The 16,392-nt window shown below is 43.1% G+C and overlaps 1 protein-coding gene across 1 annotated transcript in view; it reads right to left on the reverse strand.

Moving 5' to 3' along the window:
- Window positions 1-16,392, reverse strand: part of pdgfc (platelet derived growth factor c) — a 336,486-nt gene that overhangs the window by 114,808 nt on the left and 205,286 nt on the right. The gene's annotated exons all lie outside the window — the stretch shown is intronic.

Genomic DNA, 16,392 nt, shown 5'->3' on the forward strand with positions numbered 1-16,392 from the left:
ATGCAGAACTAAGAGACCTCAATTGTTTAGAAGTTTAATAAATGCTGAATACACAGGCCTCAAAACTATCAAGTTTCAGCATGAACCAAAAGGAAATGAAATTGACATGAGGGGTATGTAATGTAGGCGTCCGTACACCAGTGAAACAAAGGAGTGGCTCCTGTAAAGTGGGCGGAGTAAAGGACACGCTGCTTACAAGGGCATCATCTTATGGGCCTCAGAATGTCTCAGGTCACTGAATCTGTCTGAGACTTTGGACTGTATCACCTGCAGCTGGACTCTACTGGGCCAGGGGGCCATTATAAAGGATAGACAGGTGAGACATGCGTTCCCATAGTACACTTTGTGGTGGCATTCGTCTTCTGGTGCTCCCATTTGGACACCCACAGAGCTGCATGGGAGCTCTCCAGGGATCCTTGGCCACCAGTAAAAGGTGCTGCTAGGGGGGAGACTCCTGTTTTCAAGAAGCTCTCAAGCGCTTTTTTAAGCCAGTCCCAGGAAGTGCTTCCCGCTGGTTCATATTATTGGAATGGAAGTGCTCTTGTAAAAAGATCTCATCTGCCTCTGCTAGGACAGTCAGGATTGAAAGAGGAGGAGGAGGATAAAGTTTGCCTGGAAGAAAGGAAGGAAGGAAGGAAGGAAGGAAGGAAGGAAGAGTTTATTGTGGAGAAAAAACTGTATGAAAAATAAAAGGTCTCCTGAACCTGGGACTTGTGTGTCTATAGTTGTGTTAAGGGTTTAGGACTTTGTGATGCCCCCTACAGCCCATACAATTGATTGATGTGAGATAATACGTTTCTGAAATCTGCCAAATGCAAACAAGACATGACTTAGGAATCAAATAACACATTATGACTTATCAGTGCCTGAAGTGGAAACAAATAATTGCCAGTACTCTCAGTTTTTGCTGTTTTCACGTTAATACTACTACTACTACTATTAATAATAATAATAATAATAATAATAATAATACATTTTATTTATATAGAGCCTTTCCTATGTTCCCCAATGGGATGCATTATAAATTATCCATGTAACTGATCATAATACAATACATTGAAGGCCAAGGGTTTGGAAGGTCCCCTTTGCAGTTTTGAATAAAATAGTATTAGAACAAAGACTGAATTGGTTGGTGGCCCTCTTGGTGTTTCCAGCATGCTTATAGAGCAGGGGAGGGAGTGCACCACCTCGACATCCACTCCTTGAACCTTAGCCAGACATCGAAGTTCTTTGGTGGGGTGAAAGTCAATAAGCAGTTCCTTGGTTTTGCTGATGTTAAGGTGCGGACAATTCTATCTGCACCAAGAAACAAAGTTCTTCACCTGACTCGTCTCCCCTGTCTTATCCCCAATATCGATACACCCCAGAGTTGCAGAATCATCTGAGAATTACGGTAATTGACATGACCTGCTGTTATATTTATAGTTAGGGGTGTACAGATTGAAAAGAGAAGCTGACAGATCTGTTCCTTGTGGTGATCCAGTGTTGCTCACATATACATCAGAAACAAAATCCTTAAGACTCACAAACTGTGTTCTGCTTTGATAGGTATTCCATTATCCAGGACCCCACAGGCTCGTCCACCTGCATATGTTTGAGTTAAACTCTGAACAAGGATGTCTTGATGGCATTCAATGTTCTGGAGAAACCAAAAAACCATAATCCTCACAGTGCTGCCAGCTTTGTCCAGGTGAGAAAAAGTCTTGTGGCGCTGACAGATAATTGAATCCTTCATTGCAATCTTTGTCCGATAGGCAGATTGCAGTGAGTCCAGGTGGTCTACCACAACTCTTATAATCCAAGACTAGCCTCTCAAAGGTCTTCATAATATGAAATGTAATTGCCACTGGTCTGTAGGTGAACATGCGCCTGCCATGTTTTACTTCTCCCAACATAGTACCTATATCAATATTTGTCCCCTTGGAGGTTTTCACATTTTATGTTATACAAATTGGAATGACAATGAATGTAATTTGTCATTTTGGACACTGATCTACAGAAAAAAACTCTTTAATATCAAAGTATAAACAGATCTCTGCCAAGTGGCCTAAATTAATTACAGATATAAAACACAATGTTACAACAACATTAATAAACTAATATTAATAATAACATAGTAAAATTATGTATTTGTTCTGTACGGGACGGCCAGCATACTTACCCGGTCAGGATGCCCATGACATGGAAGGACTAGGGGAGAGTGTGTGCACAGGGCATTATCTCCCCTGGAGTGCTAGATGGCAGCCCCCCAGGGTTGTAGCAGGACCTCAGATTCCTACAAGGTATATTGGGACATGGAGTTCTTTGACTCAGCCATGTTAGGTTCTGTGGATGCAGCCGGGTGTGCTGCAGGGACTGGTGAGTTCTATTTCATGGGGTTTCCGTCTCACTAGGAAATACTTTCAGACAATGTGTATGGAAGACTAGAAGTACTCGCAGGTGGAAGGTAGAAGGAGCCAGAGTCGGGTGGAAGGTGGACGAAGCTTGCAAGGAGGTGTGGAGGAGACAGTGAAAGAGTGACTGAGACAGAGAAAGGAAGACAAAGAGTTGCTTTCTTATGTTTATTGTATATACTTGTGGCTGTGGTGTTGGGAAATGCTTGATTCAAAGAGTTTCCCACAATAAAAGTCTCTTTGGGTTTTTACCTTGTTTCTGTGCTTGTTTGTGTTGGGTGTTTGGGGAGTTGGATTGCCCGCCTGGTATCCACCATTCCTAGAAGAATCCATGGTAGTACTAGTAAATAAACAGTTATATACAAGTCACAGTATGCCGTGGAATGGGGTGTCCACTATCAGGGGCTGGCTTGTTCCCCTAAAGGTGCTGCATGTGTAACCTTCAGATACCATTTTTGTAATGTTTGGTATGGTCCCAATTTTAATGGTTTACAGTCAGCAAGTCACCACTACCTTCCCAGGTAAATACCACCTGCTATAGAAACATATGGGCCACCAGCATAAAATGGGAGATGAAGCTTGCAAGAAGGAATGGAGGAGGAAGTGGAAGAGTGACAGAGAAAGAAAGATAGACAAAGAGTTGCTTTTTTGTACTTACTGTATACTTGCCATTCCACGCGGTTCCACCCGCGCAGTAGTGAAACAAGACATATTTTAAAACTCAATACACAAAAAGGTATTGCTAGCTAAGCGGAGGCAAGGTACACTCCAAAACACAGAGGAAGCCAACTCCCCGCTCCTGACGTCATGCTTCCCCCTCCCCTAGTCCTGCAGCCTCTGTCTTGGATAAAAGCAAATATAATCAATCTTGCAAGCAAACTATGATTCTTAGCGTGATGAGATAAGTCGCAAAACAAACCAGAATGTTCAAACTAATTATATAAAAAAATTCAATTTAAATCCGTTAAGTAGTTAAGGAGTTAAGGTATGCCCAGAGGCTGGTGCGTGAGTGAGGAGGGTCCCTCCCCACTCCTCTCAGCCGGCTACATCTATCTTGGATTCACGCAAATAAATTGGTACTGCAAGCGAACTATGATACTTAGCACAATGAGAGAAGTCACAAAATCAACCGGAATGTTCAAGCAAATTATAGAAAAAAACCCGATCTAAATCCGTGAAGTAGTTCTCTCGTGAAAAGTGGACAGACATACAGACAGACAGACGTTGGAATAGAGATACTTGGGTGTGTGGTGGTGGGAAACACTTGATTCAAAAGGTTTCCCACAATAAAAGACTCTTTGGGCTTTTACCTTGTGTGTGTGTGTGTGCTTGTTTGTGTTGAGCGTTTGGGGAGATGGAGTAGTCCCTGGTGTCCACGGTTCCTAGAAGAGTCCCAGGGAATATTAGTAAATAAACAGTTATATAGAAGCCACAGTGTGCTGTGGAATAAGGTACCCACTATCTGGGGCTGGCTTGTTCCCCTAAAGGCGCTGCATGTGTAACTTTCAGATACCATTTTGTATGTTACTTTGTTTGGTATGGTGCTAGTTTAAATGGTTTATAGTCAGCATGCCACCACTACCTTGTCAGGGTAGTACCACCTTCTATAGAAACATAAGGGGCCACCAGCATAAAATGGGATACTCACTTGTAATGGCATTAAAACCGGATTAGTTTTAGACCGCACTCTGACATTTCATTGACATTAGTGAGTCAAGTGTATGATGATTAAGACCACACTGGTCTGTTTTTCAAGTATTAGTTTCAAAGCAAGGGAAATCTGGCCCTTATTCAGTCAGGAGGTGTATTCAACCTTGAGGCAACAGCCTCGAGTTACATCAACAAAGCTACTGAGGAGACACAGAGGAAAATGTAAACATTAGATGATCTCAGAAATTCCATTAGAGAACACTTCATCTTCATTGTGTCTATAAATATAACCAAAGGCTCGCCGCAGTCTCGGTTTCTCACAGCTTTCGATGCATGCTTCAAAGCGTATGCATTGTGAGATGTGCGCAATCAGTATAACACGGACATGTGGATGTAAACACAAAAGCAATTAACGATCCTGTTTAAAAGATACAGGCTGCTATTAGTGTAACGTTATCATCTCGACTTGTTTAGATTTATTGGAGCATTTATTATCCATACCCACCGTAATAACAATACGGATCTGAAGCTACCACACTTTAATGCCGAACTGTTGAAATTCTCACAGGGTGTATTTCTAAACAGCTATTAAGCATGGAGGCCTGGCTATGAGAATCACCATCTGCACAGTCTTTTTCCCCCCTGGAATTTCACTTCAAACTCATTCTTTAAGAAAACCCCTTTGTATACTTCGGGGTGCCCGGTTCATCAGCAAATCTCGAGCCGTTCCTTTGACTCTTATGATGAATGGAGGTTTTTAGTTCAGGGAGGGCTCTAAGTCCTGTCAAACCTAACAAAAAGCAGCTGTGTGCCTGCACCAAGAACGGTACCTGCCGAGGTTGGTATTTACTTTAAAGAGAAACGCAGAGCTGATTTGTACAGGAAAAGTCATGTGTGCCTTAATTACAGTACATTCTTGTTTGAAGTGGTTAAATGTAAAAATAAGTTGAACATTCTTCAACTTGAATACTGTCGATAATAAATTCAATTGACCAACTGAGCAAAGGTAATTACTTGTACAGACTTGTGCATTAAGGCTTTACTATTTCATTCTCATTAAGCATGGCTGATCATCTTTAAAAAAGCACAGGGGGTTTCACATTAATGGGGTTCCATAAGCTTGGAAGTAGATCCGTCAATAGAGCCGGCAAGCTGTATCCAACAGAGGGCACACTTTCTCCCCGGGATGTGTTTCTTGATGCAGAATTGAACAGAACCAATACCATCCCTTTTGTACCCATCCCTCCATCCATCCATCCATCCATTTTCCAACTCGTTGATTCCTAACTACAGGGTTATGGGGGTCTGCTGGAGCCAACGCAGGGCGCAAGGCAGGAACCAATTCTGGGCAGGGCGCCAACCCCCCGCAGGACACACACACCCACCCACACGCACACACACACACCAAGCACACACTAGGGGCAATTTAGAATCGCCAACCTTTTGTACCCATGGCGAGAAATAAGTACAAGACAGAAATATGGTACAAAAAGAGATAAATGTATTTAACGTGCTTTAAAAGATAACATTAATTCCTACAATGTAATGCATAATCCTGTATACATACATAGTCCGGCCGAAGAGAAGAAAAGGGACATCACAGCCAAGTGGAAAAATGCTGACAATCAGATGTCCCATTCAGTAGAAATATTGGCGAAATGTTCTGACGTCGTGCTACTTTAGATTTTCATGCAGCTGTTTGCCACATGGGCTTATTCGTAGGGTGTCTTGGACACTGAGTTGTTGTCACTCCGGACTATGTGACCGCACCATTGAAGTCACACTCCACGCATCTTCATTGGTGACATGGTCGAGCTGGGTGAGGCCAAAGACCCACCGTAGCATTCATATCTACATGACGGTACTAAAACATCCTCCAAAAGTAACTTCTCCCAACCATCCAAGAACAGTTTGGTTACCAACAATGCCTTTTCCAGCATGATGGAGCACTGGGCCATAAGGCAAAAGTGATAGCTAAGTGGCTCAGGGAACAAAATATCAAAATTTTGGGTCCATGGCCAGGAAACTCCCCAGACCTTAATCCCATTGAGAACTTGTAGTCAATCCTCAAGAGGCAGGTGGTCAAACAAAACCCCACAAATTCTGACAAACTCCAAACATTGATTGTGCAAGAATGGGCTGCCATCAGTCAGGACTTGGCCCAGAAATTGACTTACAGCATGTCAGGGCGAATGGCAGAGGTCTTGAAAAAGAAAGAAGGGCCAACACTGCAGATATTGACTCTTTGCATAAACTTAATGTAATTGTAAATTAAAGCCTTTGAAATGTATGAAATGCTTGTAATTCTACTTCAGCATACCATAGAAACATCTGACAAAAAGATCTAAAAACACTGAAGCATCAAACATTGAAAAGCAACACTTGTGTCATTCTCATAAGTTTTGGCCACGACTGTTCATTTATCACCACCTCACCTCCAACACGTTAGAATCAGATGTTGCAGATTAGGTGCTAATAATTAGAATCACCTTACGGTGTGTACAGAGGGACCGTCTCTTATTTAAATCACAGATATTTAGAGTCCATTTGCGGGACGGCATGGTGGCCCAGTGGTAGCGCTGCTGCCTCGCAGTTAGGGGACCTGGGTTCGCTTCCCGAGTCCTCCCTGTGTGGAGTTTGCATGTTCTCCCTGTGTCTGCGTGGGTTTCCTCCGGGTACTCCGGTTTCCTTCCACAGTCCAAAGACATGCAGGTTAGGTGCATTGGCGATTCTAAATTGTCCCTAGTGTGGGTGTGTGTGTCCTGCAGTGGCTTGGCGCCCTGCCCGGGATTGGTTCCTGCCTGGCGCCCTGTGTTGGCTGGGATTGGCTCCAGCAGACCCCTGTGTTCAGATTCAACGGGTTGGAAAATGGATGGGTGGATGTTCTCTTTGCTATTGGAATATGTGGTGCCATCATGCCAAGATCTAAAGAGCTCTCTGAGGCCCCAAGCAAGAAGGTCGTCAATGCCTAGGGTACTGGCAAGGGATTTAAAAAGATGAAATGGTTTGAAATCAATCATTCCACTGTGTGGAAAATCATCTACAACAGGTAAAGATTTCACATAAGTGCTAATTTGTCCAGGACTGACAGGCCCAGCAAATTCAGCCCAAGATTTGATACTAAAAAAAAATGTCTGCAAGAACCCTAAAACATCATTGCAGGATCTGCAGGTAACGTTTCCCAAAGTTGGTGTCAAAATGCACGCATCTACATTCAGAAAGTGTTGGCAAAAATTGGGAGATGCATGTGAGGTGTGCCAGGATAAAGCCTTTGCTGTCCAAAAAGAACATCAAAGCAAGATGACTGTTTGCTGCTGAACATCTAAGCAAAGACTAGGCCTTCTGGGACCAGATAAATCAAAGACAGAGCTGTTTGGCCACAGTAAAGCAGACATATTTGATGCCATCCAAAGATAGCATTTCAGGAGAACAACCTCATAGCAACTGTGAAGGAAGGTAGTGGAAATGTTATGCTTTGGGGTCTCTTTGCTGCATCAGGACCTGGGCAGCTTGATGCCAATGGGTCAACTATGAACATTGCATTGTGGTAAAGTTCTCTTGAGAAGAATATGAAACCATCTGTCCAAAAATTGAAGCTGAACTGTTGGAAAGGTTCAACTTCCCAAATATGATTTGGGAAGTGTTTACCACAGCAAAATAAAAATGTATGTTGCTGGACTTGTGGCTGTATCTGTCTGTGTTGGGTTTGGGGGAGCTGGTACGCCCCCTGCAGGACACACCAGGATTGCTGAGGCTGTGAGGCAGCAGCACTAAGCACTATGCCACCATATTTTGAATGGAAATACAAACAAGCATGCATTAGTTAACTCTGCTCTGAAGAATGGGCAAATGTTCAATTATGTAGAGACTGATTAATTTAGCATATTTCATTTTCAGTGCCTGGCAAGGGCTTTTCCTTAATCAAAGCAGCTAAATTAATTTGGCCAGCTGCATCACTGCTAAATGAATACCATGATTTCATTTAATTTCAAATACTGTACATTTGCTTTGATGGATGAAAATTGTATGTGTTTGTTTTTTTTTTTTTATTTCCATTTCTTTTATTAGTGGCTTTTGTTCCAGGCTCTCACTAATCCAGTTTTGTTAATGTCATCTGGACAATATGGAGCAGGTGAGGCAATAGAATCTGCATTTGAAATCTGTGTGATTTAATAAAGAGTCTTTTGGTAACTTTATCAGTTTGTTTAGATGTAAAACGCAATCACTGTGCTATTTAAGCTTTTTTTATTCTAATTATGGGATGTTAACCCAGCCACAGGGTATTCACAAACCAGTGTGTTTCTTCGTGCCGGTCCCAAGCCCAGATAAATGAGGAGGGTTACGTCAGGAAGGGGATCCGGTGTAAAATTTTGCCAAATCAATATACGGACAACAATACAAATTTCCATACCGGATCGGTCAAGCCCCGGATTAACAACGATGGACAGGTTGACAGACGAGATTAGACTCGAGTCCCTGTGGACTGTGATGTTTGCTGATGACATTGTGATCTGTAGCGATAGTAGGGAGCAGGTTGAGGAGAAACCTGGAGAGGTGGAGATATGATGAGGAGAGGAATGAATGGTCAGTAGGAACAAGACAGAATACATGTGTGTAAATGAGAGGGAGGTCAGTGGAATGGTGAGGATGCAGGGAGCAGAGTTGGCGAAGGTGGATGAGATTTAAATACTTGGGGTCAACAGTACAGAGTAATGGAGATTGTGGAAGAGAGGTGAAGAAGAGCTTGCAGACAGGGTGGAATGGGTGGAGAAGAGTGTCAGGAGTAATTTGTGACAGACAGGTATCAGCAAGAGTGAAAGGGAAGGTCTACAGGATGGTAGTGAGACCAGCTATGTTATATGGGCTGGAGATGGTGGCACTGAGCAGAAAGCAGGAGACAGAGCTGGAGGTGACAGAGTTAAAGATGCTAAGATTTACATTGGGTGTGACAACGATGGATAGGATTAGAAAGGAGGACATTAGAGGGTCAACTCAAGTTGGATGGTTGGGAGACAAAGTGAGAGAGGTGAGATTGTGTTGGTCTGGACATGTGCAGAGGAGAGATGCTGGGAATATTGGGAAAAGGATGAGAAGGATAGAGCTGCCAGGGAAGAGGAAAAGAGGAAGGCCTAAGAGAAGGTTTATGGATGTGGTGAGAGAAGACATGCAAGTGATGGGGGTGACAGAACAAGATGACAAGGACAGGAAGATATGGAAGAAGATGATCTGCTGTGGCGACCCCTAATGGGAGCAGCCGAAAGAAGAAGATTCTAATTATGGGTTGTTATTGTCTCCTTATATACTCTCTTCTCTGAACTAGTTTCTTCCATTGTAGTGTTAGAGCTGGAGTGAGTAATGGAGGTGTGGTCCAGTCCTGGATGGGATTGTCAGTCACTTATCTAACAAGCAATCTTTAAATTTTTAAGAAAGACCAACTAGACATGCCAAGGGCAAGTCACTGTCATGGGTGGGAAATCAAATTCGGACCCTTGAGCTTTGATACAGAACAAATGAACACGACACTTTGCTAAACTCACAATCTGCCTGCTTGTATGTATTTGTTAATGGGATTTGTTTCCCACTTGTGTTTTATGCACCACTTTCATAACCCATAAAGCATCAGTTCACAACCAGACCCGAGGCTAACTGAGTTTTTGACCAAACTAAACTGCCTTTTGGAAACTCCATCTATCTATCTATCTATCTATCTATCTATCTATTATATAGTGCCATTCATATCTATCTATCTATCTATCATATAGTGCCATTCATATCTATCTATCCATCTATCTATCTATCTATTATATAGTGCCTTCCATATCTATCTATCTATCTATCTATTATATAGTGCCTTTCATATCTATCTATCTATTATATAGTGCCATTCATATCTATCTATCTATCCTTTCTGTCTGTCGATTACTCTGGTCTGGGTGGGCGTGGTTGTTGGTCGCAGGTTCTCTTCGTTCGTCTGGGTATCTGTGAGTATTTCTCGTTTCTTTTTCTAACTTTCTTTACTATTAGTTTTATGTATAAAGATTTTTTACTGATTTGCCATTTATTTGAAAGTATATAGTTTATTGTCAGTGGTTGTTGAATAGTCGGACGCTGCGCTCGCCATGGCCGCGTCCCGAGCAAAGCCTCCAGGGCTTAACCCGCGAAATTTTGAAAATCTTTCAAGGAAAAATGGAATTAAAGTGGTTGTGGACCCGATGGTTTCTGTTGAGGCGTGTGTTATTGAGGTAGCGAAAAGAGTTGGCTGTAAGAATGTGAAGTCAGCATCCCGAATGAACAAAACTATTGTAGTTTTTCTAAGCGACGAAGCTATGGTGCATACTATAGTGCAGGAAGGCCTGGTGATAAACGGCTCGCTAGTCCCGGTTCTGCCTTTATCGACTCCTGCTAAACGAGTTATTATTTCAAATGTTCCACCATTTTTGAAAAATGAGGCTTTATTAAATGAACTTCGTAGATATGGTGAAGTCATATCTGATGTGGTTATGATACCGCTTGGCTGCCGCTCACCGGATTTAAAGCATGTCGTGTCTTTCCGGAGACAGGTGTACATGATACTAAATAACTCGCGTGAGGAGCTTGATGTGGCCTTGAAATTTAAAGTAGAGGGTTACGAATATATAGTTTTTATCACTACGGAACAAATGAAATGCTTTAAGTGTGGTCAGACAGGGCACAAAGCGAGTCAGTGTAAGCGGGTGAGATGACGGAGAGCTCGGATATGCCGGGACCGTCTGGTGTGCACAGAGAGCCCCGTGATAGAACTTCGGACAACGAAGAGAATGAGTCGGTGATCAGTGATTCGAAATGGAGGATCTGAGTTACGATTCAGATGAAGCGGCTGAAGATCAGAGTGAAATTACTGTAGTTCAAAGTATCACAGCTGGCCGGGACATGAAGCAGGGAGCTGGAAGTGTCCAGCGGAGAGCCTGCGTTAGGAAAAACCTGAGGGCTGAAATGATCACGGCGCGGCTAATGCCGGGCAGATTAGTAAAAGTAATGGGAACAAGAAGGCTGAAGTCAGCCATGAAGAGGAGGAGATGGTGGCTAAGGTGATACCAGGGGTCGAATATTATAAAGATGACCCTGCAGCGCTTCTCCAAAAAACACCCACCGAGAGTATTGCCGCTCTAGAGACGTGCCCAAGAGATGCGCCTTCTCAAGGGGGGGCGGAGAAGAGCGCGCTGGCTGTGCAGGCATTGACTGAAGAAACAACGCATGAGGCGGGGCCGATGGAGAAATGCTCGTTGAAGACAGTAACGATGAACACGGTTATGTTAAGCCGGTAACCAGAAAAAGAAAAGAACAAATAACCAGTGGTGGGCGCGCCAAGAAGAGCACTAAGACTGAAAGTGCAGAGGCCGCCGCTAGTGATCAGCAGCAGACAGACGGCACTGAAATCAAAGCGAGAGAGGAAGGAGGGGAGGACGGCAATGAATCTGACCCGTCGATAAGAGTTGATCTGTCATCTCACTCGAGCTTACACGAGGCTTACAGCACAGAAAGCATTTTGCGCTTTTAGAGTTTTAGAAGGGAAGCGGGGGTCAGTATAGTCGAACACTTTCCTGATCTCCATCAGTTTCTGAGCTCGGCGAAGCAAGTGCGGCGGGCTGCTGAATTAGGTATGACCTCCAAAGAGAGAGTCCGATTAAAGAATATCATAAGCAAAGTGAAACGTTCACTAGAAGCACAATCATGATGGCAGTTTTAATGCGATTACCCGTTTCTTTGGTTAATGTAGTGTTGTTGACCGCCACCTTATTTTCTTTTAAAATGCCTGTCTATTCCTGTGCTCTTTCGATATAAACGGCTGCAGAGATCTAGTAAAAAGAACGGCGCTATTTGAGCACTTAGCAAAAAAAAATTAACGTGGTTTCCTTCAAGAGACCCATACTGACGAGGCTAATCAGTCTGACTGGCACAGAGAGTGGCCAGGGCTGGCACATCTTAGTCATGGCTCAAATCTCAGTGCAGGAGTCGCGATCTTATTTTCTAAGAGTTTTGTACCTGACAGTGTTGTTTGTACTGAGTTAATCCAGGGGAGGCTGCTGAAGGTAGAAGCGCAGCTGGGAGAGAAGAAGTGGGTGTTCATTAACGTTTACGCCCCAAATGTAGGGATTGAGAGAACTCACTGCTTCTCAGTTTTAAATGATGTCCTGGGGACATGTGACAATGATGAGCTGGTGTTTGTTGGGGGCGACTTTAACTGCACAGAAAATGCGCAGCTGGACAGGAATGGGCTAGAACCGCACCGGGTCCGTCCAATCACTGAGGTCTGTGGTCACCAAAATAATCTCCTTGATATTTGGAGGGATTTTATCCGGGGTCCGCAGTATACGTGGGTGAAGAGCTCAGCTGGGCTGCTGTCTATGGCTCGACTTGACAGAATTTACATCCAGAAAATCACAGGAACCTCATAGCTAACTGCTCCATTCTTCCAACTAGTTTATCTGATCACTGTCTTGTTTCCTTCAAATCTCTTTTCTCTCTGCTCCTTCTGTTAAATCCTACTGGCACTTTAATAATAATCTACTGAAAGACCCCCACTTCATCAACTGTTTCAAATACTTCTGGACACAATGGAGATACAAAAAGAAGACCTTCTCTTCACTGAGGCAATGGTGGGATTGCTCAAAAACTGAGATACGCGTATTGTGCCAACAATACACCGAGCACACCACCAGGGATGTGAATGCGCCATTTCTGAGCTGGAGAAGGATATTGAGGAACTTCATTCAGTTTTATGTAATAACTTTGACGGCAGAACTTTTGAGTCCCTCAAAACTAAGAAACAATTATTGATGGACCTTATAGACAAGAGAGTCAACGGCGCACTCGTCCGCTCGAGAATGCAGTCGCTCACCCAGATGGACGCTCCACACATTTTTTTTAAACTGGAAAAACAATTGGCCAAAGTAAGACCATCAACTGTTTAAAAAATGACAAAGGTCAAGACCTGCTGGAGCCTGAAGCCCTTCGATCCTGGGCACACCAATTTTACCAGCGACTGTTTTCTGCAGACATTGAAGAGGTACATTTAGAGTCGTCAGTTTTTCTCCAGGACTTACCTCAGGTTCTAGATGGAGAGAAAGACTTCATGGAAACTACGATCTCTCTAGATGAGTTGACCACAGCGTTGAATGGGCTGAACATTGGGAAGTCCCCAGGAATTGACGGTTTGCCTGTTGAGTTTTTTAAAGCTTTTTGGTGTCACCTTGGCGCTGATCTGGCAGAGGTTTTCTGTGAAAGTCTGCAGTGGGTGAACTGCCCCTTTCCTGTGCAGGGCTATCACACTACTCCCAAAGAAAGGAGACCTCACGGAGCTAAAGAACTGGCGCCCAGTAAGCCTGCTATGTGCGGATTACAAAATCTTCTCCAAAGCCCTGGCTAACCGGTTAGGAAGAGTCATGGCATGTATCGTGAACCCCGAGCAGACATACTGTGTCCCCAGCAGGTGTATTCTGGACAACATCTTCCTGGTTCGGGATGTGATTGATGCTGCCAGGCTCTTTGGGTTTGATGCTGGTCTTTTATCACTGGATCAGGAGAAGGCGTTTGACAGGGTGGACCACAATTACCTTTTAGCAGTGCTGAAGGCCTTTGGCTTTGGACCTTCATTCATTAAACACATTGGACTTTTATATCACAACGCTTTTAGTGTCGTGAAACTTAATGGAACACTAACCGCCCCCTTCAAGGTTACCAGAGGGATACGTCAGGGCTGCTCTCTGTCCGGTATGCTCTTCTCGCTCTCCATCGAGCGCTACTACAACAAATTCGATCCGCCTTCAAGGTCTGAACATCCCTCAGTGCCCGAATTTACAGCTCAAGGTGGTCGCGATGCTGATGATTTAACCGTGTTCATCTGTCATCCTGGAGACATCACGGAGCTGAAACATTGCCTGGATGAATTTGAAAACTGTCATCGGCAAAAATTAACTGGGACAAAAGTACCGCATTTTTAATTGGCAACTGGAGGGATGGAGACCCACCGGGCCTACCTGGTGGCCTTAAGTGGAACAGAAGAGTCTTCAGATACCTGGGGGTGTTTTTAGGACAAGGAGGAGTAGCTGAAGAAAACTGGGCAGACTGGGCGGAAAAAGTTCAAGCCAGACTGAAGAAATGGAAGTATCTTCAAAAGGAGATCTCCTGTCGAGGCAGGGTCCTCATTATTAATAACTTAATAGCCTCCATGTTCTGGCATAAGTTACAGTGTATAGACCCCAATATCGGTCATCAAGAACATCCAGGCAATACTTTTAGATTTCTTTTGGGATGGCCTGCATTGGGTAAAGCGCAGTGTCCTGTATCTGCCTGTAGAAGAGGGCGGTCAGGGACTCATTGACTTGGTGAGCAAGATGGAGGCCTTTAGGTTACAGGCATTACATCGGCTCTTATACGCCCTGAGCACCTACCATGGAGACAGCTGGCCTTTACCTTATTTCGTGGGGTAAGGAATTTAAATTTTGCTGAACATTATTTTTATTACATTCTGCCAACGTTGTTGGGTCTGACCTGCCGGAATTTTATAAATCTGCACTTCAGGTTTGGCACAGAAAGTTCAGAGGACCAGGCTAAATCTGGAAAGTATTTTTGGTTCTTGGAAGAACCTTTAGTCTGGAATCCTCTTTTAGATTGTCCGTTATTGTTTTCTGGATCATTTGTATCAATTCTGTTAAACAAAAGAATTTTAAAAATAAGACATTTATTTAATACAAACTTGAGGTGCTGGCACACCCTGCCCACCTAGCGACAGTCCTGGGGATCAGATCAATACGCCTGGTTGACATTTTTCTTAGTCAAGTAAAAACAGCACTGCGGAGGTCAGGAGCGAGTTTACTGTGTGCGAGTACTTCACAGGTGAGGGACACCAGAGCAGAGATGACATCACCCACCATCATTGTAAGACCACACGTCACTGACCACACTGACAGACCTGGACACCTTCTCAGATTTGGGACTCTGGTCGAGAAAGACTTTGAACTGTTTAACAAAAAAGAACTTTATAAACTGTGTGTCAAAGTGACATTTTATAACCAACTGAAAGGGTTGCCAGATACTTTGTGGAGGAAAGAACTGCAGGTCTCAGAGAACATAACACCTTCATGGAGAGCTTTTATAAACTCCCGTTACAGAAAAGACTTGGGGATCTGCAGTGGAGGATAATGCACTCGGCCTTGGCCACAAACTCATTTCTGAATATAATTAACGCTTCAGAGACTGACCAGTGCCCGTTCTGTGACACAAGGGAGACCATCTTTCATCTGTTCATTCACTGTGAACGGCTGAGGCCTTTGTTTATTTTCTTGGATTTAATTCTTAGTGGTTTTGGTTTTGGTCTCTCAAAAATTAACTTTATCTTTGGTATTAACTATAATCAAAAAAATAGGAATAAGTCTGTTCTTGGGAATTTCCTCTTAGGACAGGCCAAGTTGGCAATCCTAAAAACAAGGAGGAATAAAGAGAAAAACCTCATGGGGACCGACGCTCTGCTGCTGTTCAAAGTTTTAATTAAAAGTCGACTAAAACTCGAATTCATGTACCATAAACTAACGAACAATTTAGAAATGTTCAGCGACATGTGGGGGACACGACAGGTACTGTGTGCTGTGGAGGGGGGCGAACTGGTGATCAACTGGGAATGAAAATTATTGGTGGGCTTCAACAATATGCTTTAATTAATGTGCGGAGTAAGAGGAGTGTAAAGGGGGGGCAGTGGTGGTCTTTGTATCATAATGAACTGTCAATTTCTTTGATTTTCTTATTAATGTGCGGAGTAGGAGGAGTGTAAAGGGGGAGTAGTGGTGGTATTTGTATTATAATGAATTGTTAAATTTTTTGATTATATTATTAATGTGCGGAGTAGGAGGAGTGTAAAGGGGGAGTAGTGGTGGTCTTTGTATTATAATGAATTGTTAATTTTTTATTTATGTGCGGAGTAGGAGGAGTGTAAAGGGGGAGTAGTGGTAGTTGTCTGATATTTACCTTTTGTTTATCTTGAATATTGGGGCTGTTTGTCTTATGACTGTGTATATTGTTAATGTTCATAATAAAGGTCATTTTAAAAAAAAATATCTATCTATCTATCTATCTATTATATAGTGCCATTCATATCTATCTATCTATTATATAGTGCCATTCATATCTATCTATCTATTATATAGTGCCATTCATATCTATCTATCTATCTGTCTCTCCGTCTGTCTTTCTGTCTGTCTGTCTATCTATTTTGTAGCGCTTTACACATCTGTTTTTAATTACATACTGCCTTATCTATCTATCCAGTATATACAGTATAGTTAAATAAATCCCTTCTGAAAAAAAAGCTCTTGTG

The sequence above is a fragment of the Polypterus senegalus genome, chromosome 4 (assembly GCF_016835505.1).
Source record: "Polypterus senegalus isolate Bchr_013 chromosome 4, ASM1683550v1, whole genome shotgun sequence".
NCBI classification, from domain to species: Eukaryota; Metazoa; Chordata; class Cladistia; order Polypteriformes; family Polypteridae; genus Polypterus; species Polypterus senegalus.